Source organism: Polypterus senegalus, chromosome 3 (genome assembly GCF_016835505.1).
Source record: "Polypterus senegalus isolate Bchr_013 chromosome 3, ASM1683550v1, whole genome shotgun sequence".
Lineage (NCBI taxonomy): Eukaryota > Metazoa > Chordata > Cladistia > Polypteriformes > Polypteridae > Polypterus > Polypterus senegalus.
Genome location: NC_053156.1, coordinates 225068197 through 225093802, shown reverse-complemented (window position 1 = coordinate 225093802; position 25606 = coordinate 225068197). Strand labels below are relative to the sequence as shown.

The 25606-nt window shown below is 38.1% G+C and overlaps 1 protein-coding gene across 5 annotated transcripts in view; it reads right to left on the bottom strand.

Annotated features, from left to right (window-relative positions):
• LOC120525922 (DENN domain-containing protein 2D-like) overlaps window positions 1-14355 on the bottom strand; it is a 117928-nt gene extending 103573 nt beyond the window's left edge. The window contains exons 1-2 of one of the 5 annotated variants that reach the window (XM_039748611.1): window positions 8122-8342; window positions 7021-7144 (exon numbers count right to left, since the gene is read on the bottom strand). The gene's annotated coding sequence lies outside the window, so the exon portion shown is untranslated. Of the gene's footprint in view, window positions 1-7020; window positions 7145-7373; window positions 7392-8121; window positions 8344-14258 lie in introns of those variants that run through there. The other 4 variants (XM_039748618.1, XM_039748613.1, XM_039748610.1 and 1 more) reach the window with 4 other exon arrangements.
• Window positions 14356-25606: the final 11251 nt, after the last annotated feature.

Below are 25606 nucleotides of genomic sequence, written 5' to 3'. Positions count from 1 at the left end.
TATTGGAGCTCAAGGAGGATATTCATTTTGACAAAATTGATTATCCGGGCTAAGTTAAAATCCAGGGATGACTGTCTGTTAAAATTCTGTTTGATGTTTTCAGTTGTACTACCAAAATTGTGTTTAAAGATATTTTAACGTTTCCTTGAAATAATTATCCAAAGCTATTTAAACTTCTCTGATACAGTCAGTCAGAAGTTAACCATCCTGATCTGATGTGCCAAGGAGTTCAGTGGAAAAAGCATGCTTTTATTCAAATTGATCTTATGAATTTGTATGAATTTTACAAAATTCTACTAGCAGGTTTAAAACTAATGTTAGAGATAATTGTGGGTCTGAGAAAAAAGACATCATATCATCAGCATAAGCCCTTCCTTTAGGAGCTTCTTTACTTGCTTAACTTAGCTGATTGCTTACCTAGAAATGAATAGCTAATGGTTCAACGACAATGGCAGAAAGTAAAGGTGATAATGGGCACTGTTGTCTGGTTCCACATTCCAATTCGAACTAATCCAAGTGCATATTATTAATATGTTCTAAAACTTTTGGACAGATATAACATAATTTAATCCATGCAGATCTATTGGGCCAAACCAAAGTGTCAGTCTTTAATAAATCTGGTTTGATATTGTGATTTTCTGTAACAACAATGATTTACAGACAAAAAGAAAGAAGTATATCTTGAATTAGGGCATTACAATCACCACGGGTCAGGGAGATTGTGGACCATAATAAATTGTGTAATTGCTGCAGCAGTTTTAGATAATTATATTTGGGAATGCTTAAAGCCTATGTCTGAATTCAATACACAATTAAAGGTTCCAGCCATTGTAAGTTTGTGAGTTCTCATATTGGGAACTCATGCAAAGTCGTTAAACATGAATTCTCTTTTGTCCATGTTTGGTATATGTTAGACAGAATTAATTTAGATTCATAAAGGTTACCCACCATATTCTGTATAACATATCTTCCTTCAGAATCCGATACTACATCTGTCACTACAAGCGGAAATTGTTGTGTGGATTTTAATTCCCACACCTCTGGTTTACTTACCATAATTAGAATGTTAAGTAGAATCTCCTGTAAAAATAATATCTCAGCCTTTAAGGGTGTGTGATATGAGAAAACATTTTTCCTGTTAAAGTTGTGATTGAGGCTTTCTGTTTGAACAGATTTATACTGCTTCTGACTGCTTCGAAACATTTTTGATATTAGATGAAAGGAGTAACATGTTTTAAATTTTAGCTTTATCACTAGCTTCACATCTACACTTTCAGGTTTTGTAATCAGTGAACTGACTAATAAATTACCAAATATGAAAATAGGGGAATAAGACAAACAAATACTAACTTGTTCTCTTTCCCTTCTCTTCTCACATCCCCCAAATGAGGCTAAGATCAGACATTCCAGAGTCCCATTTCTCCAACATGCCAAGAGACAAGGCACATCCAAAACACACATAATCCCTGACAGCAGCAAACTAAATATTAAAGTAAAATATGGACTGCTGCAAATCTTCACAATAAAGAAGTATAGGTAGAACAAGCCACTGGCTAGAGGTTAACAACAACTAATCATACTCGAAAAACAAGATTCCCAGCCAGTTATAATAGGCAAATTGGTATTGGGAAATCCATCCATTATCCAACCTGTTACATCCAAACTACAGGCAGCAAGGCAGGAAACAAACCCTGGGTAGGGCGCCAGCCCACCGCAGAGCGCGCGCGCACACACCAAGCACAATTTAGAATTGCCAATGCACCTAACCTGAATGTCTTTGGACTGTGGGAGGAAACCAGAGCAGCTGGAGGGAACCCATGCAGACACAGGGAGAACATGCAAACTCCACGCAAGGGAACCCGGGTCTCCAAACTGCGAGGCAGCAGCGCTACCCACTGCGCCACCGGCACCGTTAATATCACAGCATATTCAATAAAAAGACAGCTTGGAAGACTCCCCCGGACAAGTGGCTCCTGAGTGTGTTTATTCGATAGGGATGTTGCAATATTTTATAAATAACTGGTTACTCTTGTATATTATAATGGAGGTGAAGGGCACTGAGGTCCCATTGTAAAAAATATCGTACATTTTATCAAATACATCCATTTTTCAAGCCAGAAATGTTACTGAGTATTGATCCACTTCTTGAGATTACACACATATTGCAGAAAAAGTGCATCCATGTTGTTTTAAGAAGGTAATAAAAAGCAAAGCGTAAACATTTTTGTGAGATTTAGCATTTTTTTTTAAAAGGAGGCTGTCTGTGCGCTTTACTTCACTAAGTATCCCATTTGCCCTCCTCTGTGGCAAACCTCAGCCACAGGGCTGTGGATTTATCTATTAAAGTCATCACCAACAACCACTACTGACCTTACTGATTGTTGATGCCCAAAAGTGAATTGCTGTCTCTGTTCTGTAGACGACTAGACAATAATAACTGAAAAAGGCACACTTACAATCGCTCATATTTTTACACCGTATGGAAACTCTTTCTCTATTTCTCAATCATATTGCCTGATGTCACTAGACTGATAATGCACAAGTGTGCTTTAGTGAAAATGAATATTGATCAGACACGTAACATTTAGTCAGATTTCAAGAACTGAACAGATGCTATAGGCATACATTCATCTCCCTAACCCATTTAACCACGGTGGAGTCACTGGGCAGCAGCAGCCTAACCCAGCAATCATAAGGCACAAGGCAGGAATAAGATGATCCGCTGTGGCAACCCCAAACGGAAGCAGCTGAAAGAAGAAGGAGAAGAAGGGTGCCAGTCTGTCACACACACTAGGGCCACTTTAGCAATACCAATCCACCTAAGTAACATGTATTTGGATGGTGGAAGGAAACCCAAGCACCTGGTGAAAGCCTGCAAACTCCATGCAAACGTGAGTCCCAGTCTCCTTTACTGTGAGACAGCAGCATACCTACCATTGCGCCACTTTGCCACCCAATATTGTTATTATAATTATTATTGTTAATTGCTGTCTTCAATATCTTCCATCCTTTATTCTATCATCATCTATATATCTATCTGTCTAATAACCAAGGAACTGGTTTTTGACCTTTGCTGCACCAAAAAGCCTCTATGTCCGGTCACTATTCAAGTACTTGGGGGTCCACATTAATGACAGGTTGGACTGGTCTCAGATCACAAAGGAACTATATAAGAAAGGGCAAAGCAGGCTCTTTCTTCTTAATATACTACACTCCTTTAATGTGGATGTAGTGTGATCCTTAACATCTTCTACTCTGTGACTGCCAGTGTGATTTCTACACTGTGGTGTGCTGAGATGATAACATCACTTCAAGAAAGCCCCACTAAATCAACAGGATAATTAAAAGAGCAGGCTCAGTTATGAGACAAACTCTGGACCCCTTAGAGTTAGTAGCAAAGGAAAGAATTAAAAGAAACTGGATTGTTACATTACCATACATGATTGTCTCTGTAAGAAGACAAATGAGCAAGAAATGTACCCTTACCTCAAAAATAAGATAAGACCTGCTCCCTGGCTAAATGAAACTATGCGATCACTGCGCCAAGCCTGTCAAACTGCTGAACAGTGTTGGAAAAAAGATGGACTGACTATCTCTAAACAGATATTCAGGTCTTCTCTTTTCAATTTCCAGGCTGAAGTTAAGAAATCGAAATATGACTTCTTTGCAGATTTAGAATCCCGCCATTCAAACAATCCTAGGGTGTTATTTAATTCAATTAATGCGGCCATTCACCCTCATTCTATGATGGGATTAAATAGTACTGTTCATTCATGTGAGCAGTCTCTATCATTCTATGTCAGCAAAATTGATACTATCCGCCGTGGCATTGTTCAAACTGGCTATGAACTTCCTACTGTTAATCATGACATTGTTCTAGATTCCTTTGATCAAGTCTCACTTTCAATGCTAAAAAGAACTATTGACACCCTTAAACCAGCTTCCAGCCCCCTCGATATTGTACCACCACATCTCTTAGTGGAAGCCTTTGATGTGTTGGGCCCATCTTTACTAGCCATTATAAATGATTCTATTAGTTCGGGGGTTGTGCCCTCATTTTTTAAACATGCTGCAGTCCGTCCCCATCTAAAAAAGGCAGGATTAGATCCTGGAGTTTTAACCAACTTTCGCCCAATTTCTCAGCTCCCATTTCTGGCTAAAAGTCTAGAAAAAATTATTTATAATCAATTGGTTGATCACCTTAACTCCAATAATTTATTTGAGACCTACCAATCTGGTTTTAGGCATTATCATGGTGTTGAAACGGCACTCCTGAAGTGTTCAACGACATCTCTCTTATTACTGACTCAGGTGATGCGGCAGTCCTTGTCCTCCTTGACCTGTCCGCTGCCTTTGACACCATTGACCATGAAATATTGCTGATGCGGCTCAAACATCTTGTTGGGATTAAAGGGGCTGCTCTAAACTGGTTCAGGTCATATTTAACTGGTAGACACTTTTCAGTGACTTCAAATTCCTCTTTTTCGTCTACTGCTCCTCTTAAACGTGGTGTTCCTCAGGGATCCATTTTGGGTCCTATTTTATTCTCTATATACCTTCACCTTATTGGAGCGATTTTTAAGGAATTTAACATTTCTTTTCACTGCTATGCTGATGATACTCAGATTTATATTCCTGTCTGCAACTCTGCAACAAATCAATTCCACAACTGTCTGTCTGAACTAAGATCCTGGATGGCCAATAATTTTCTTGATGTAAATCAAAATAAAACGGAGGTGCTTATAGGGGGTCTTGGTCTTGGACTTCTCGGCTCTTTCTCTGCCTTTTCCAAACCTCAAGTCCGCAATCTTGGTGTTACCTTTGACAGTAACCTCTCTTTTGAGAAACAAGTAAATTCTGTAGTCAAGAGTTGCTTTTTCCAACTTTGTCTATTAGGTAAGATAAAGCCCTTTTTATCTTCTAAAGATCTTGAGTAAGCTACTCATGCTTTTATTTTTTCTTGCCTCGATTATTGCAATTCGCTGTATTCTGGGATTAACAAATCTCTGATGCACAGGTTACAGCTGGTCCAAAATGCTGCTGCTCGCTTTCTGGTTGGGGCATGAAAGTATGACTCTGTTTCTCCTATTTTATCTTCTTTACACTGGCTGCCTGTCAGTTTTCAAATTAATTTTAAAATCTTGCTGCTAGTTTTTGAATCTTTACATGAGCTTGCTTCTGCCTATTTATCTGAACTGTGTGTTTTACACCAGCCATCCAGAGTGCTTAGATCTTCTGGTCAGTTGTCTCTTGTTGTCCCTCATACCAAATGTAAAACCAAGGGGGACAGGGCCTTTGCAGCTGGTGCCCCTCGCCTGTGGAGCTCTTTACCTCATCTCATAAAGGAGTCGTCTACAATTGAACAGTTTAAAACAAGATTAAAAACTCACTTCTTTTCACTTGCATTCAATGACCTTCAGTAATACTGATGGTTTTCCTCTTTGTGATCATATAACATTATTTCTATTTATTATCTATCTAATTTTATGTTCATATATTTTATTACTATTTACGTTTTATTGTTTATTGTTTTTGGTTTTTTTTTATTTTTCTTTTATTCTATTATTGTAAAGCACTTTGGCCGCAGCATTACTATGTTGTTTTAAATGTGCTATATAAATAAATTGACATTGACAAAAAATAGGACCAAGAATCTCTGAAAAAATTGATTATTTTGTTGTTGTCACAAGCATGCCTCAGAAATGCGGAAAACACGTTTTCTTAAATTGAAGCGTTTGCAACTTCAAAGTGTGGATGCATTCAGTAAGATTTAAATTAAAACCCTTGCTATTTCAAAGTTTATGTATCTGGTTTTAAGGCTTTTCTTTATCTGGATCCCTGGTATTCATTGCCTTCATTATAAAAAGCAAGACCAGGCTAGATATTTTTTTAATTTATAAGATAAGTCTCACTTTAGAATGCAGTTTCTTGTGGCAACTGTCATATACCATAATTGTGAAGGAATACCTGACTTGAAAAATACCAAACTTATCCTTTAATGCCAATGCAGGCCATCCTTCAGGTGTGTCCCTCCACAGAAGTCTGAAACAAAAGGCAGTTGGGTGTGGACGTCTCCTTTTCATAATCATAGAGCATAAAGTACGCAGGTGTCCTTCATTATGGGAGCTGCCAGTTTTGTGGTACTCTTAGTCTCAGTATCAGTGACACCCTGGAAATCTGTAGCTGAGAAGGCTGCTTACGTTAAATAAAACATTTTTTTTTTGCATAGTGTGCATTTTGGAAGGCACTAGGATAGCAGTCTTTAGGTCATTGCTCAATGAACTGTGATAAGAATGTGACAAATTTTAGATTTAAAATCAGTTGCAGCTTTCTTAGAAACTTGCATTTTGAAAATGTGAGCAATGAAGAAGTTACAGGTATTGATCCCCTATATGATCTGACAAACAAATATCTATTTATATAATAAAAGTGGCTTACGAATAAAATGTGTTTAGTACAATCATTGCTGTTGTCATACACGTGCACACGGGAGCCAACTAAAGGGCTTGAATGGTTGTAATTACATACCAGATCAGTGGGTGGCGGTGTGCGCTGATGCTTTCCTTTATCCTCTGCAGATCAGCTGAAGGAAGTCCTGCTTAAGTCTAAAGATGTCAATTCTGGTTCTGCCTTCAGTGACATCACTTCTGGTTCTAGAGTTTCTGACATGACTTCCACTAGTTTTCCTATATAACCGCCATTTTCAATACTGCTACTCAGTTCTATTTTGGACTCAATCTTCTTGTTGTCAGGAACTGTATTACTGTATCGTGGGGGGCAACCCCAAACCTTTTTCTGTTTCTTATGTTCTTTATTTCCACACTGTATCTCACATAACGGAGCAATGGAAAATAAAGGGACTTGATCAGGGTCAGATTCAATTGACAACCTGGAGATTTACAGATCAAATCCTAAACCACTACGCCACAAATCTGAATTTCATTAAATAGATCAGATAGTGAGTACTCTTTTATTTAGTCTGTCTGTTGCTGGCTGTATTCACATGGTGTGTCTACTTACCCTACCAGATTCTTATACCTTCATTAACTGGATCTCTCCTTAAACCTTCACAAACTCCATCCATCCATCCATCTGTTTTCAAACACAATCCAATTATTGGGTTGCGGGGGACTGAAGTCTATCCCTGTAGGTTCAAGTTGTAAGTCAGAAGCTAGGTGAACAGGATGCCAGTCCATCTCAGAGCATAAACACACAAATACCCACATTCCCACATACAGAGTTCATTTCAGAGTTATTTAACTTGGTCACAATTTAAGAATGTGGAAAGGAAACCAACACAGGAACAAAATCAAAATCCATGCAGACATATTCAAAGACAGTCTTCCGGAGCTACACAAGGAACAACTGCTTACCACGGTGCCACCAAGTAACATAAAACCGATTCCTGAAACCCAGAATGCAGTCTATTAGGAGGAAGTTCCATACCAATATCAGTTTTCATGACTCAACATATAATGAAGGTGAAGTACACCCCTGAAGTTGACATCCCCAGCTTTCGAATAGTATTTAAATGTGTCCCAGTTCCTATTTCCCTGTGATCCAAGCTCTCAGCAAACTGCAAATCCATCTGTGAAATCTGAAGAAAGAACCCTCAGGTGACTTTAAAAGTTAAAAAAATGATTAACACATACTTCCCACCCACACTGCTTGTGGCACCTGTTTGCAAAGCAAACTCAAAGGGAATATGATACGCATGTCACCTGAACAGAGCCTCCCACAACAAGGAAGCATGTCCTGATAAAAAGTGTAAAGCTTCCAAAGAAATAGAAAGCGGTTGATCAGAAAATGATCTCAAGTACCCCAATACATAAACATGCCATATGCTAATTGAGAACCCAACAACAAGAAAATGCTACGGTCAATTCCCCACACCGGGGTGACACACATATTCAGAAGAACTAGTCATCTCATGAGAGTTCTCTACCTTTAAATTGGCTGGTAAATCTGTGATTCACAGTGACACAGCAAAGTATAAATAAATAAATACATACATATATGCATAAATAAACCCTGAGTGACTGGTACTCTCAAATCACACCTACGCTGTAGCCACGTCTCGGCAGACATTCTATATTAATATCTGTTTTATTTATTGCCCACCTGCTTTTCCGTCAGAATCCAATGTCTCCTGGTGAAGCTGTTTCACAAGATCACATGTATGTGCACCGTGCCAGTGCTGGTGCCAGTTTCCCAAACCGCTGTCAAACTATTCAGAGACATCAGCCACTCAAAGTATTCAACCCCACCATGCCCCAGTGCCTGGAACCTGTTGTCTCAATAGGAAAGTTGTGAAACGTGGCTTTCACTTTATGGACTGTCATCTGTGCATGAACTTCAGCCTTCACGCAATTTGCATGTTACTTCCCAGAATACAGCAAACCTGTTTTTTTTTTTTCCCTCCACACAATGACAAGAGCACAAATAGGAGCAGTGTAACCATTGTCAGGCAGGCAATTTGTGCAGCCCCACCTGAACTGGCTCTTTCGGGATTGTCACGCCCTTCGGAATTAACGTACTTGTAAGGATAGCCACAGCTGTGCAAACAAATCAGATTTATTTGTATTTATTCTAATATTATGAAATGTTCTCATGGCCAAATTAACACTTACTGCCCAGGTAAGTAGCTTTATAAATAATTTTCTTGGGTGACCTATGATTTTTGTACAGTACTGTATATAATGGAAACATATGAATATAATATGAATGGCTATTTTATTAGCAAGACTTGTTTATTAAGGCAAATAACCTACACCTTCAACCAGCCTATTATGTGGCTATAATACTCACTGAGCATATTATTAGGAACACCTGTACACCTGTTCATCCATGAAATCTAATCAGCTGATTGAATTGATGGGCATTCTGTCTAGAGTCAAGGATCTCCTTCCATAATGGATAGAGTACAAGAATGGAGGCATAACCCAGCTGGGATGGTCCTTGTTTTCTGTCCCAGTTGGGATGCCCAGATAATGGATGGACAAAGGACATCCACCAGCACGAGAGGTGGCAGTGCTCCCTTAGCTGGAGCCCACTCTAGTTGCCTGGGAACTGTTGAAATGCTGTAAAGAACAGACCTCCCTTTTTTGGAGTGCTTCTGTATGACTCAGAAATCCTTCCATCATGCAATGCCATGACACCGGAAGTGCTTTTGGGTCTGACATAAAAGGAGGTGTGTCGCCTCAGGTGGAGAATCAGAGTTGAGAGTATTCTCGATGACACTCACAGAAGAGACACAAAGGGAGACGGAAATGTTTTATTGGCTATTGGTGTGGTGCTGGACTGATTTGTTATGGTGATAAAGTACGGTTAACTAATAAACGACCGTTTCTTGAACTGATGTGTGACTGAGTTGTGTCAGGTGTTTTTGCTCTGGGTGCCCCCTATTGGCCACACAGCTAATCATTTGACAGCAGCACAATACATAAAATCATGCAGGTACAAGAGTTTCAGTTAATGCTCACATCAAACACCAGAATGGGGAAAAAATGAAATCTCTGTAATTTTGACAGTGGCATGATTGCTGATGTAGATGGGCTGGTTTGAATATTTCTGTAATTAGTATTACAACTTTAATTATTACCTGGAATTTATGCAGAATGGTGCAGAAAACAAAAAATTTCCAGTGAGTGGTAGTTCTACAGATATTGATGAGAGAGATCAGAGGAGAATAACCATAGTTGCTTATTCCAATTATATATTTTCTGTTAATTTCCTTCTGTTTATTTATTATGTATTTCCAATGTGTGTGACATTGTTCTCCTGTGTTACTTGCATTTTGTTGGTGGCTTCACCTTTGCCTCACTGCCAAAATTAAACGCAGACAGGGAAAGCAAGTCCTTCAGCAGTTCATTGACTCGCTTTTTGGAAATTGTTTTTGTTATTGGATTTACTGTTTTTGTTGACATTTTGCTCTGTTTATTGGATACTTCCTTGAAATTGTGTTTTGGGAATGGATTACCTTGGATTGCCTGTTTGGCAACTCCTTTTTGCTCTTTTGAGCATTTTTTGTTTTTTATGAAGATTTTTTGTGGGACTTGCCAGACTCCAATGGTTCTCTCTTGTAAGACTTTTTCGAGATATCTGAGATTCATATACTTTTAACTTTAAAAACTCATTTCCATTTTGGGGCCTGGACAAGCCGGAAGCCTCCCATCTGCATATTAGCATACTTGTCTGTGTGAGACCTATTTTTATGGGTCTTTTTGATGGCCCCACATGTTTCACTATTTTGTGGTGCCAGAATCATAACAGGTTAATTTTAAGGCTGAGAATGTCTCCCAATGTCCTGTGACTGCCAGGTAGGACAGTCATTTGGAAAAATGCTAGCTATGTATCATTTTTTCAGAGGCAAGAATCATTAAACATCCTGGTGTAGCTTGCCCTTTGTAGTGGACAGTAGAGGAGGTTCTCTGCTTCCAATTACTGGTTGAGGAGACCCACCTTGCTTATTGTCAGCATACAAATATTAGGTCACTGGTGACCTCATGGCATTTGCTTGTGAAACTTTGAAACTTCTTCAATAACAACAACAATAGGGCTCATCCCATCCTAGGGCCACTTGATTGTCCAAAGAAAATCAGAGCTCTCCAATTGCTAATGTAAAGTTTTCTTTCTTTTAGATTCCTTTACCCAGTTTAATGTCACACTTGTTGTGCAACTCTCAAGCAGGAATGTTATGTTATACGTTATTTTATCTACCTTTACCTCTGCCCACACTCAGGCTTTTTCTGTTCAGGATTTTGTGGAGCCAGGAGAACAAGATGTCAAGCCATCATAGGACAACTCCATCAATTGATTCAAACATATCTTTGGAGTGTGTGAGAAACAGGGCTCTACATGGTCAAAGGGTCTTCACAGTATGAGGCAGCAATGACCTCTTCTGTTCCATAACCCTTAATATACATTTTCTGTAATAAGCAATATAGATAAAGGCTTTCAGTTCTTTCAATCATTTTCTGAAGTCATATTATTGTATTCAGGAGAACATTGGGCCTCTAGAATAACAACAACTATGCTGGGACCAATCAACTCATATTTTTTTTTTACATTACATTGTGCTTTTGTTCAAAATACAATACAAACATCTATACTTAATGCTGTGCTGTGTAATATAAACACAATTAAAATGCTATGTTAATTTTATATAGCTTGCTTTTCTTCTCTGTCAATTTGAAATGAATTTTGTGGGACATCTAAATGGGTCAATTAGAAGACTGAGCTTTCCAAAGACAGCTTTATTAATAAAAAACAACTTTCGTTCTCATTTGGTATTTTAAATGTTAATCATAACCCCTCCTCTTAGCTGTGTGGTCAACTGTTAATCACAGAAGATGGTCTTTAAAGTAGGTAAATAACCAAATAATGCAGAAAATGTAAGGAGTCAATTATGAGTCAACAGTTTAAGTTGAGCACAAGATGTTCCTCTGGCATGTCTTCACTATAACTGACCAGTCCAGTCACTTGCTCGTTCGTATGTATTCTGTTGGACTATGTCCAACATGGTCCCCTCACTGGTTTATTTAAAGTTTCTTCATAACCTGATTTATATATCCCTGCAATTAGCAGTTTATCAACTGTGGACATAACAATGGTTGATTAACAAAAGTCTGAGGAAATTCATTTATAAAAACACGCATCCATTTTAAAGGTGCAATTCAGGGTATGAAGAGGCTGGAGACTATCTGTCTAACATTGGGCACAAGGCAGGGACAAAGAAGACCATGGGGTACACCTACTACCTATGACATTCATCTTTGAGCTATGGATACAACCCCAAAAAGAGAGCATAAAGAATTTCACAAAAACAATGCGTGGTCTGAGATTTGAAGACGTTCTGAAGCTGGCAGGAAGCAGCTGTAACCACTCTGCCACCGTCTTGCCTTCTGAAGAAACATTTAAGATTGCATGCTTTAGACATTATACAGTAAGTTATGATGCAACCAGTAAGCTTGAATCAGCTGTCATTTGCTACACAGCAAGCATTTTACAGTCTGTACTGCCATCAGATAAATTTTACTCCATCAATATTTCTTTAAGCAGGGCCATTCAAACTTGAGTCAAGATGTCACTTCCTCAATAAGGCACTGGCTGACATGGTATAAGATTACTTGTACTCCACCCACCAGTGGGTCAAAATGAGTCCCAAAGTAAATCACTTAGCCTGTGTGTGATCAAAATGTAGAAAGGCAGAATGCAATTCTATTATATCTTTGTGATTTGTAAGTCAAGTTGGATAAAAACAGCAATGAAATAACTAAGTACCTTGAGCATTAGAAAGGTGCTATATAAATAAAATGTATTATTATTATCATTATTAAATGTATAGCTCTTTTTTAACAGAAAATGAAAGCATAATTGCCATAACTACTTAATTGTTCAACAACAACATAGGGACAAAGGTGGAATTTTTTTAAGAGCAGAAGAAGTATTAGAGAGTTTTTCTACATGCAAAGAACGATACACACACGTAATGTGGTGGAGAGAAGAACTTTACAGACCTTCAGATATCAACTTGATGTTAATTTGGACAATCCAGATCAATAGGATTGGTGAATTTGATGGGCTGAATGGCCCGCTCTTATCACAATTCTTCTAATTTTCTAATGTTCTAACTGTACATCATTATCAAGAGTACTTAGCTTCTCCCAGAGACAAGCGAGGTTGAAATGATGGTAGCTAATAGAGGTTAAGTCATTAAGGGAATGCTCCAACCAAAAATACAAATGTTTGTATCTATAGAGCCTTTTTAATAAAGCACTATTACAGAATGCGCTTAAGCTCATCAGTCTCTTTTACACAGTGAGCAATATCCCAAAGCACTATCTCTCAATCGCATATTGCTTTTAATAAATACAAAAACAGCTTTTATTTCATCATTCATGTTTGTTATTATTGGATATCCGTCTGAGGCCTTTATCCAAGGTGACTTACAAGTTCACAGCTGGAGCACAGGTTAGTTAAGTGACTTGTTTGCATCACACAGTGAGACAGAAGATGGGAACTGAACCAGCAATTGTGTGGGTTAAACTACCATGCATTAGCTTTATTTTTTATTTTACAGAACATCTTTCAAAGTAAACACAATCTTAGTCCTTGTATAACGTTATTTTAAATAATAGATATTACAAAAATGTATAGAAATCTTATCAATCAAGAAATCTTTATAATGCATTGGTTCCCTACAGCGTGACCCTGGATTTTTCAGTTGAACTGTTCCTTCTTATCCAAGAACACCATTAGAACAAGTTTATATCGAAATTTAGAATCGTAAGTTTCATCCATCCATTTATTTACTCTGCCTAATTAATTCAGTTTTAGTGTCACTGGCAGCCAGAGCCCATCTTAAATACATTGGGTACAAAGCAGGAGCCAAACCTGTGCCAGTCACAAGGTAAGGTCACAAACTGCTGTGACTACCAGTTCTGATCTAGTTGTTAATTTACTTAACCAGCATGGCCTTGAGAGATGAAAGGAAAATTCATGCATGCAGAAATGGGCAGAACATTCAAATTACACATAAATGCCTGTTATTGCATAATCAGAATGTTATTACACATTCACATTCAGCACGTTTAAAGATCTCTTGGGCAACAATTTTTCTATTTTGTATGCTCATGTATACAATAGATAATAAACAATACAGATGTTTGCTCTCTTTGCTGTCAGCTGGTTGTGTGGGAGGAAAATGCCGCACAGTTTTTAATCTCCTGCAAATCTGCAGCTCCCCCTCCAGACATTAGATGGGGTGATGGACCAACAGTCTCTGTGCGAGAGCATGCTGGCTCCTTATAGTTACAGGCTACTACCACTGTTTGTGAACATGTTTGTCACACGTGGAGCTAAAGTTGAACTGGAAAAATTCTATCAAGGAAGTGAATTCTAGTGGCAGGCCTCTTATTTCTCAGCATATGCCAGACTGTCAAATCACAAAGGACGCTCTGAAGACAAAGAACACCAAAGTGACACTGGGGCAGTGAGCTTAGACCTTCATTGCTATACACTTCTACTGATTTGAATTTGTTTTTCACGAACACGTGCTCTAGTTGCACAAATTGCTTTGTGCATTTTGTCTGTTTCTAACTCACCTATTATAACACACCGTAAAAGAGATCATCCAGTCTGCTCATTTCTCACCTGCTCACTGGTTCCCCTGCTATTCATTTTTTTCACTCCTTGGCAGACCCTAAGCAGCCTTTTAAGGACTCTCCCACTCATTTATGACATACGTTAGTAATTACCTGCACAACTGCTGTTTTTCTCTGTGGTCGGTGGTCCGGAGTGACAAATCTTCGCTGGGGACTGACAGCTGAATTCCACCTCTGCTTTCAGTTTGGTCTCTTCCTCTTTCAGACTTAGTTCAGGAAGTGAAAAAATATTTATATTTATCTGCAACATATACAGTGTTGGGTTAGGAAGCAAATAGCCACATGCGTGTGCCAGTCTGCCTACCTGTGGTATATCAACAAGCAAACAGTGTGATTTAGAATCAAATGGTGAGAGGATCAAATCCCAACATTTCCTCACTTTTTCACTTAATCTACACTTTTGAGTTGAACTGTTCGCATGACAGGCCTTAAAAGAACACATTAATGCCAGAAAAGTTTTATATAAAATAAAGACAAACTGACTGAGAGTAAAATTCGCTGTCCAGACTATTAGGCAATCACAGCAGAGATCAATGTCATATAGTTCACAATAATCACTTCATACCTCAACAGCACCCTCTTCAGGAGATTCTAGTGATCACATCTCCCTTTTGCTCACCAAGCAAAGACAGATAGTATAAAACATTAAATAGGATAAAACCAGTAAGCAAACAAAATGACCACCAACAGGATGGTTTATTTCTAACAGCCTTCGCTGGCACTGGTAAAAAAGTAACATTCACTAGTAAGCTGCCAACTCTGACACCTCAGGCTGAGGTGACATTAGAAGTGAAATGACTAGAAGCTGAACAGTCCAGCCTTCATAAGAGCCTTTTCAGCACAAGCTACCCGAACAGCTCACATTTGTACTGGTTGTAATGGCACACTCTTACTTTTTATATTCTACTTTGCATAGTGAGAGGTGCCTTAAAATACTTTGCAACCCCCATGTATGTATCCATTCTCTCATTTAGGGTCTTAGAACCCAGAGTCTATTTCAAGTGCATTATGTACAAGGCAGGAATCAACTCTAGACTGGGCACTGGGACATACACACACACTCACACTATCATAATGTGCCTATTTAGACATCCAGGCACAGGATTTAATGTCTGGATGGTGCATCTGTCAGCAGTAGCACTAACCACAGTGCACCACTGTTCTCTCAGCCACGCAACACGTTGATTAAGACAACGATAGCTTGGATGTCAATGTGTAAGGCATCATCAGACAGGGCAACTGTGGAGGTAAGCCCAGACTCGGTGACTATAATGTTTATGTTACGAATTTTACTAGTCATTCAACTGCAAATGTCAATCTATAACAAGAACTGGAAACTTTATCAAGAAAGTCTCAGAGGATGATAAAACACCATAGTCTGCTTGCAGTTGCATAAACCCCTTACCTCAGCTAAAAAGAAATGTTTGCAATATAGGAAAAAGAAGAGAGGCAGTGGTCTACTGAGAAACAAAAAAAAGTCATTTAGTCAGATGAGTCAATCTTCACCTTGTTCTCAAAATGGATGAGCACATTTGATGCACACAAGAAGAAGTCCAGAATGCTTCTGTCCCACAAGAACGGTTCTGGTAGCTTTATTACAGTGTGAGGAACATTGTCCATGCTTGGTTTAGGTGCATTGATTACTTTAGCAGGCAATGTTCATACCAATAAACACAAAGCAATTCTGAGTTGAGAAATTCCTTTTGGGGTGAAGAATTTCTGTCCCATTGGCTATGAAATATTCCAGGAACACAAAGCGCCTAAATCATGGAAAGAGAATGGCCAGTGACAGGACAGTAAAGTACAGGTGGGTCATGGGTTATGAACAGGTTTTGCCTGAAAGCTGGAACATGCACTGAAAAATGTCTGTTAATGCAAAACTGGAAAAAATGCATCATGCGTTAGATAGATAGATAGATAGATAGATAGATAGATAGATAGATAGATAGATAGATAGATAGATAGATAAAGAAAACTTTATTTATCCCCCAGGGGGAAATTAGCTTTTTACAGAAGCTCTATAAATACATAAATAAATACATAAACAGGTAGTTAGATAAGTAATATACAAATAATCACACTATGCTTTATTACTTTTTTTATAAAAAATAATTTAGACTTATTAATAATGTTTTAACTGTAGGAGTTTTACATAATAAAAATGTATGTTATAAAAATTTACTTAATAAAAATGACTATTTTGTGAAAAATAATACAGTTTTCTTCAGTTGATTTTGAAGGCATCACTACTGCAGAAGTTCCGTTTCCAGACTTATCAATTTCAACTCCTCTAATGGTGAGCTCAGTTGTTCAACATCTGCCTTTGTGCAGTATATGTGTGCTTTCAACACACCTCAGCCTTGATTCAGTTTTACATTTATATTAAGTGTTTTGATGGGTAAATATCAAGCCAACTTTGTATTAATGGCATTATTTTTTTATTTGGCTTTATGTTATGTCCTTTTGTGGCACTGAACTGTTAATCATTGTTAAATTTTCTGTATGCGTGAGAACAGATACAACCTCTTCTTTGCTTTGCTTGTTGAGCAAAGTTGCAAAATTGCAGCCATGCATTGTGTAGGATGAAGTTCTGGTTGCTCTAGTTATTTGCACGTGCACTCTCAGCTATATGTGTGATAAATGGAAAATACAGTGGTTTTGTTTGTATTGTAATTATGCATTGGCCTGTTCCATAGAAAACCAAAAGCTTCCATGCTCATTTTGTTCTGGTGCTGAACCTACAGTGTAGCAACGTTGCTGACATTTAAATCACAGGGAAATCCACTACTAATTGTCAATTGTGAGACACGTGTAAACAAAAGCACAAGATGATTGGTGTCATCAAGGTGTCTAAGGACTTTCTGAGCTGTACAACACCTTAGCATTACTGATGGATACTACATATTCATTTGTGTTAAAATTTTTGCCTCATTCATAAGTATAAAATGAAAGCTAGTAGTTGAAAATTAATTGTAATTCAGTTAAAAAACACTTATTAGGTTTCTTTGTGCTCATTTGCCTGTATACTATGCCTATTATGTGTCATGAACGGGAAGTTCCACATCACGTAAGACTCATAAATACTTTCAAAATCATCCGCTAGGTGGAGATTCACATCCAAACCAAAATTAGTAACGAAAAGACCATCGAAGAGTCTTTATAGAATAAAAAATTGATTTTAACATAAAAACATAGAACACAAAATGAACTAATTGTCCTAGAAGCCAAACACAGTCCTAACACAGAATTCAAAACAAATTCAAAATAGAGCACAGGTTCAAAAATCCAATAATCACAAAAGATACAAAGCACAACAAAACACAAGGAAACACTCCACTTGTCTGGGAGTCCTTTTCTACAATCTGGTAATGATTCTACAATTAATTGATGGACAGATATGGTTGTTTTTCATTTATACTAATTCGCTTCTACTTTGTTTTAAATGATTTAAACAAACCTGTATCCTTAAACGAGTTAGTTCTGTATCTACTGAGTTGGTATAATCTATTCTCACATTTTGCCTTGATACTGTAGTTGTCAAAGCCGTCACCGTCTGCGCCTGCTCTTGGTGAGGAGCGCTGTGCAAGAACAAACTAGTTTGTACTGTTGGATTGTGTTTCTGAGGTGGCAATGACAGATTGGCCCTCCAGCTCTATGAAGAAGATTACTTGTGGTCTGTTTTGTGTATGGTATTGTATTCACCCCATTTTATGACACCCATTGCATGACTAACCTACCTGGAAGGGGGTCTCTCTCTGAATTGCCCTACACAAGATTACATTTTTTTAATGGAGTTTTTTCTTGACTTCATAGAAAGTCAAGGCTGGGGGGCTGTCAAAACATAGAGCTTATTAAAGCCCATTGAGGTATTCCTTGTGTGGTTTTGGCAATACAAGAAATTGTTGTTGCTGCCATTATGTTTTACTTTCTTCCCTTTTGTTAATTGATTTGTAATTGTTTTCCTTTTGTTTCTTAATTGTTTTGTGCTACTTTGATGTTACTTGTTATCACCACTTGATGTTAATTCTAACGGGGCAGTGCCCCTTTACTGTATATTACACATATGCCAGCTTTAGGTCAATGGCCTACATAGTTATTCAAATTGCTAGGCTTTTCAAGCTGAATAATTATTATTATTCTTTTACGGTTCACTCCTTGTATTTTATAGGCTGGCCTTTTAGAACTTCAGTATGGTTTTCTTTCACTTGGGGTTATTTCCCTTATGGTAAAATGAAGATCTATTGTGCCTTTATTGAGGTAGCTGGGCTATAATTTGTATGAAGGTCTTCCTGCTAGGTTGACACTTGCCCTGAGCTTTTGGATGTTGTCTTGGTTTTGGTCATTTAGGTATTTTTTCAGGTGTTTTGCTCTGTGTTTAGTTGACATTTTATTCTCATACTTTCCCCATTTAGTTCTTATTTTTAATCTCTGTAGTTTCTACATTCTTAGGTTTGTTTGGGATGTTTCATAATTACTTTTGTTAATTATCTAATTTGTAAAATAAATATTTTATGTCAATTTGAGTCATCATCTTTTTATCACCAGCTTTTCATATCACTCTGGGGATCAATGTCTTCTCCGATAGCACACACCTATCATGAATGTATCAACAGTAAGCATTCAAATCCTGTTCTTTAATTACTATGCTGAAACATTACAAAAATGTTAAATCTGAATAAAACTGGTTCACAGGCAATTCATGTTTACTGAAGCAGATCTGTTTTTTTTTTTTACCAGAAGTAACTGAATGTGCTGAGTTGGTAGAGGCATTTTCTAAACTTGTGTTGAGGTGGGTCTGGAGCCTATCCCAACTGGAAAAGTCTGCTGTGGCAGAATGTAAGCATCTGCAAACCTCAGAGTTAAATATTGGCTTTTAATAACAATAAAGATCAGCTTCTAATTAAGAAACTGGTAGGAGTGAAATTGGTTGGAGTTTGAGGCCCCTTCTTAGCTGGTCCTCTGTTGGCTCACATCACATCTTACTTAGAGACACCCCAGTCACGTTCAGTCTCCTGTACTCAGTGGATGTTAATACGATGTTTCCCATTGATGTTGGATTTGTTTGTTATAAATCTGGGCCACAGAACACTGCTGTGCTGCCAATATGAGGAATCAGAGTATGGAGAAAGTTGTGTAACCACCCCAGGCTGGAGTTAAGTTTTTATGTTTAAAACATGTAAATCAAAAAGAGTGTTTCTAAATAGGATAGTCATTAATGTATTACTTTCTTAACGTTTTACGAGTATGGCATACTAACCGCATAACACCCAATGAACATTTTTCCTCCATGAGCTCTCTTTATTTTGCCTATGCTCTACTTCACTTCACACCTTTTCTTTGTGCCCACTGGTCAGCTGCTTGGTCATTTACTCAAACCCTGTGGTATTTCTGCACCATTTAGAGTATTTTAGATGCAACCCTTTGACATCTTCTCCTCTTCACTTAAGTATACAGAAAGTATCTGCTCAGTATATGCTGTACAAATGCACAATGTACTGTACATTCACAGGGTTTGCTACGGTATGTCTGCACTGATAACAGACACATATCATGATCTGTGAAGTTTCCTGGTGGACATCTGTTTACAACAACCTAAGAAGACTCATGTAAATGTCTTATGAACACTCATAAAGTGAAATAATAACTATATGTAGATGCATGGTGAATAAACCGCTAGTGGACACTGGTTTGATTCTCAGCTGAGATGTCACTTTGTGGAGTCTGCATGTTCTCATCATGTTCACACAGATTTCCTTTGAAGACTGTTTTTTTCCATAGACATCTGCTTAAAGTGAATGGTGGCACTAAAACAGTGTGACTGGATGGGGATTGGTGTGTTAGTATGATTAGCACCAACTCATATGTGCTGTGATATCCTTCAACATGTTGACCCTGAGCAGAATAGTACAGCTATAGAAAACAGGTTGATGAAAGTTTCTGCTGCTCTTTATTAGGGAACAGAAAATATTACAAAACAGTTAGCACATTATATAAATGTAATAACAGAGAATTTTCCCTAAAAGTGATCTTACGAAACCAAGACACCATTAGGGACAAACGGTCTTGAAGCTGACTTCAACAATTTTGGAATGTTTGCAAAACATCCAATTTTATTACCTTTTATCCCACAGAACATCCCTTAATTTCAGTAAGGTTAAACAATATCCACCAGGGGTTACTCACCTTCTATGACTGCATAATGTGTCCTGGGATGGAGAAGAAGGCCAGAAACAAGAAATGGTCATGGAGGACTGGCGAGGAGTACAGCAAGATTGTTTCATGTTTCTAAGTAGCAACTGAGAGGCCTCAGATATTAAGAGCAGGCAGGCCCCAAGCAGTTGTAAGTCATAATTATTAAACAGGGTATCGGGGGAGCAAGGGTGCCAAACACTAGACGTGATTTGGTAAGGTTACCCAAAGATTTTCCCTAATTTTCAGGTAGATGTTCAAGGAGACTATGTAGAAAGAAACTTGCTTTCACAACTCCCTTCCTTCTCTCTCTTTCTCACTTAAGTGGCAGTGTTGTGCAGACCCTCTACAAAATGGGTGGGACAATATGGAGCACCTGGTAGTCATTTCCAAGTACACAATTGACCCAAGCACTAGCTTTACCAAATAGTAACTCAATCCTGCCACCTGTTGGACAGTAGGTTTCCCAAGGTCATTCCATCTCTTGTTACCCTGTGTTTGTCTCTTTTCCCTGTCCCTAACATCTACCATCCTAGCAGAAGATAGCATTCTTCCACCAAAGTCTCTTTCCCACTTGCTGCTGATCACAGAGCCTAATGCCCTTATGGGAGCTCTAACACATCATAAAAGAAGTGTTACCCCTTAGCTGCCACTGGGCTTCCACATTGGCGGGTTCAGAGCCATTTCTGCTGCCAGTATGGTTCTCAGTCTCTGTTCTGAAGGGTTTCCTCTGGGACTTTTCATGTGTTTTACCATCCTGATTGTACCTCGTCCCTGGCAGCTTCTTATCAGCCAGGCAACCATTTACAACTGATAGATATTGAGGAACTACTCTCATATTGATGGCTATAAAGGCATAACAGCTTTAGACACTCATATAATTATATTAACATTTTATAAAAATAATTTGCTTGCTTTTTCCCTATAATTTTCTAAGACCTGGCAGAGCATTTAAGTAACATTTTCAATGAGCTACTAATTTTTCCTTATTGTTAGTAGCCCTAACATCAACAGCTGATTACATCCTGTTTCCATCTCCGCTTGATGTAGATTCTCACTAGTTTCCAATTTCCTAGGCAAAAAAAAAAAAAACAGTATGACAGAAGAACTATTAAGAAGAGCATAGGATCACAAAGAGGTAGTTTTTTCTTAATTCAGTTTTGAATAAACCATGGAACATGAAGAAAAGAAGCTCTGATAATATGAATATGAGAATTTGGCCATAACTAAAAGTACCAGCCTTTCAGTGCTTGCACATTCCCTGCTTAGATATCTCTTCTGTGTGTAAGTGTCCCTCCAGGGAATTTAATCCATTTTCACAGTTCTAATCAATTCTATTGTCTAATAGATAGATAGATAGATAGATAGATAGATAGATAGATAGATAGATAGATAGATAGATAGATAGATACTTTATTAATCCCATGGGGGAATTCACATACTCCAGCAGCAGCATACATAAAGAACAATATTAAATTAAAGAGTGATAAAAATGCAGGTATAACAGACAATAACTTTGTATAATGTTAAAGTTTACCTCCCCGAGTGGAATCTCATCAGGAATGCAGAACAAAGTGTAAAATAAAAAGGATAGTGGGTGAACTGGGATGCTCTAATAAACCCCAGAAGCCCCCTAATTTACCCTATGGATCTCCTGAAACCCTGAAAATCAAGCTTATGGGAGGTCCCTGAAAAAAATACTTTAAAAATATGTTATAATGTAATAATTCACTCAGTGGCCATTCCTTAGTTTATGAGAAAGTATTTTAACAGAGTTCTTTATTGCTACTCCAGGCAGGACTGGAGGGTGGTGGCCTGCAAGCACTTCACAGGGTGGATAGGATGACATGATTGTGTGGCCAGTAAGGAAAGAAAGCACCATTTTAAATTAGGAGAATTTAGAGACACTTATATGAAACACATAAATCAGGGTCTCAAGTATTGATTACAGATAGATAGATAGATAGATAGATAGATAGATAGATAGATAGATAGATAGATAGATAGAACTTTGTCTCCATTAAGAAATGTTGCTGTTTTCAGAAGCTTAAAAAGGAAATATTATATAAACCACTATCAAATAAATACCAGAATTACTAAAAAGAAAGAAAACGTTTGTCATGGTTAAACACAGGTACAGTGACGCATTATAAAGGCATTTCGCCATTGGTATACAAGAGCTTTTCTGCTGAATGATTTGTTGGCTGAAAGTCCTCGGTGTTTGTGTGCCAGAGAAAAGAGGTGAAGTATTTTTCATAATTGCATTCAGTTTTGTTTAATTCTCTCCTTTGCTGCGACCTCCAGGGGGTTTACAGTGCATCCCATAACTGAGACAGGCTTCTTAATCTGCTTGTTGATTCAGTGGACCTCTGCTGAAGTGATGCTACCAGCAGCCCAGCACACCACAGCACAGAAAATCACACTGGCCAATACAAAGTTGTAGAAGATGTGAAGGACATGAATTCCCACATTAAGGGAATGCAGTCTCCTAAGAAAAAGAGCCTGCACTGCTCTTTCTTATATAGTTCCTTTATTTTTCCAAGACCAGTCCAACATGTCATTGATGTGGACCCCCAAGTACTTGTAGCAGTGCACTGCTTCCACATCCACTCCCTGAACAGTGACCGGACATGGAGGCTCTTTAGTGTGGTCAAAGTCAATAACTAATTTCTTGGTTTTGCTGATGTTGAGTTGCAGACAATTTTCTTTGCACCAAGAAACCAAGTACTCCTCCTAAATTCTACACTCTGTCAGTAACACTCCATTAGTGCGAATCATCAGAGAATTTTTCCAACTCAATTGGTCTGGTGTTATATTTATAATTCCAGATATATGGGTGCTCCAGTACATCCACATCAGAAACACAGTCCTTGACTCTCAGAAACTATAGTATGCTGACAGATAGTCCATTATCCAGGATACCATAGGCTCAATCACCTTCATATCTTACCCCTAACACAGATGGCTGGATGATATTAAAGGCACTGGAAAAATAAAAAAAAAACATAATCCTAATGGATCTAAATAAATAAAGGTTCTTTCTGGAACCTTAATGTGGTCTGGTCTTTTGGGAATCAAAAGTGGTTCCCCTATGACAACGCTCTGAGGAATCACACTAGCACCTTTATTTTTAAGAGTGTAGTAGCTGTACTAATATTATCATATGCAGAAAGTACTGTGAAACTCTTTACTTTCGTACTCAGCCAACACGCAACATGACATTCCTCTCTGGAGAAACAATAAACAAGATTTTGATAAAATATTTAATTCAGTTTATAAAGAGAGTTGGCATTTGGAGATTACAGATGAGAATTGAGCTGAAGCAGTTGTTCTGATCCTGCCTTCAAGTGCCTAGGAAAAATGGCTGTTCCCCATGATTCTGGTCAAAACTACAAGGAGGTACAGCTTTCATTTGAAGAGCGTGTATCCATTTATGATGTGACCTGTTGATGTAAGATGTGCACATCCTAAGTGATTACATTCTTCATAGTTAATTAACTGTACAATCTATACTAACTGAATAAGATTTTAGTGTTCAGCCAACACTGGAGCATTAACAATACCCCTTGATTGGTATAGGAAATTTTACACATTTTTCAGCTGGGGCACCATTCAGAGTTATTCTATTGGTTACACTGGCCAAGAGAGGCCATTCAGACAGTTATAGTGGGGAAGAGGACAATTCAGGGGAAGGATTGCCAGGGCAGATGAAGAGAGGACCGTTGTGGATGGAGAACATGGAAGTAAGAATTTTGCTCTCTCATGTACAAGTGAGAAGAAATCCGAACTTGAAATGTCATCTATAGATAACCCAACAGTGGTCTGTAGTGCTAATAAAACAAATATAATTGTAATATTTTCACTATAAATCCAGGGCCCTCCTAACATAATTTTTTTGTTTCACCATGTTAAATGGCATTCAAATTCTTCTTCTTTTTTCAGCTACTCCCATTAGGGGTTGCCACAGCAGATCATCTTCTTCCATATCTTTCTGTCCTCTCCATCTTGTTCTGTTACAACCATTACCTGCATGTCCTCTCTTACCACATCCATAAACCTTCTCTTAGGCCTTCCTCTTTTCCTCTTGCATGGCAGCTCCATCCTTAGCATCCTTTTCCCAATATACCCAGCATCTCTCCTCTGGACATGTCCAAACCAATGAAATCTCGCAATTACGTAAAATTCAGTTTCTCGACATGAAGAAGCTATAATATTACTGATAAAAACAGTTTATATGAATTTAAACTTTCTGCTTAGAAATATGTCCTTTCAAAACCATTTCATAGCAAAAATGTATTCATCCACTACCAACTCCCCTTTATCCAGTTCAGGGTCACAAAGGTCTACAACAATAAATCTTCCTAGGCCAACCTATACATCACAGGGCAGTCTTTTAATCTGGACCAGTTCAAGGTCACCCATTTACCTCATGAATATGTTTGGGAAAACTTGAGTACTCAGAGAACAACAGACAAAGACATGGAAAGAATATGAAAACTTCATAGATGGTTCCCGGAACTTTGAAATTAGCACATTCATCACTTTTGTTTATTCATCTATTTTTATCACACACTGACATTTTTATTCCATTTAAAAGCTGATTCTTAAAGGCATTGCCTTTCTGTCGGATATGCCTGCTCTAGTGTCAACTGATAATAGACCAGTTTCCTGGCTGCACTCTAACCAGTGTTTCCTGGCATATCAGATCAACTACTATCCCCTCACTGAACTTACTTTCTATAGTTTTATCATCGGATCGTACTTAATTTAACTGTTATTTAATTGTAAATATACAGTACAAGCTTTTCTATATTTATACTGTTAGAGTATTCACAGGTTTAGGTGACTTGTCCAGGGTTGTAGAGTGTGAATCAGCAGTGGAGACTTGACTGGTAACCATGCGGTTTACTGCACTGTGTTTCTACAACAAAAAGTTAGACTTTTGTTAACACTTTTGTTTTTCTGTTTCAATGATGTATACATGTCCACACAAAAATGGACTTGTTTGGTGAAGCTACAACTGTTGCTGCCTGTTGTATAATTTCATGACCAAAGCATTTGAGTCTGAAGTGTAGGTGGCTGCATATCAATCATTCTGATTCTCCAGTGGACCTTGTCACAGTTTGCAGAGAGAACACTTTTAAAGGATTTGATGTCTCACAGCTTTTTCTCCTTCCTTTGCCAGTGGGATATGCTTCTGAAAGTTAGGAGAGAATCTATGGAGCTCCAAGACACCTATTGAGGTCCTAGCA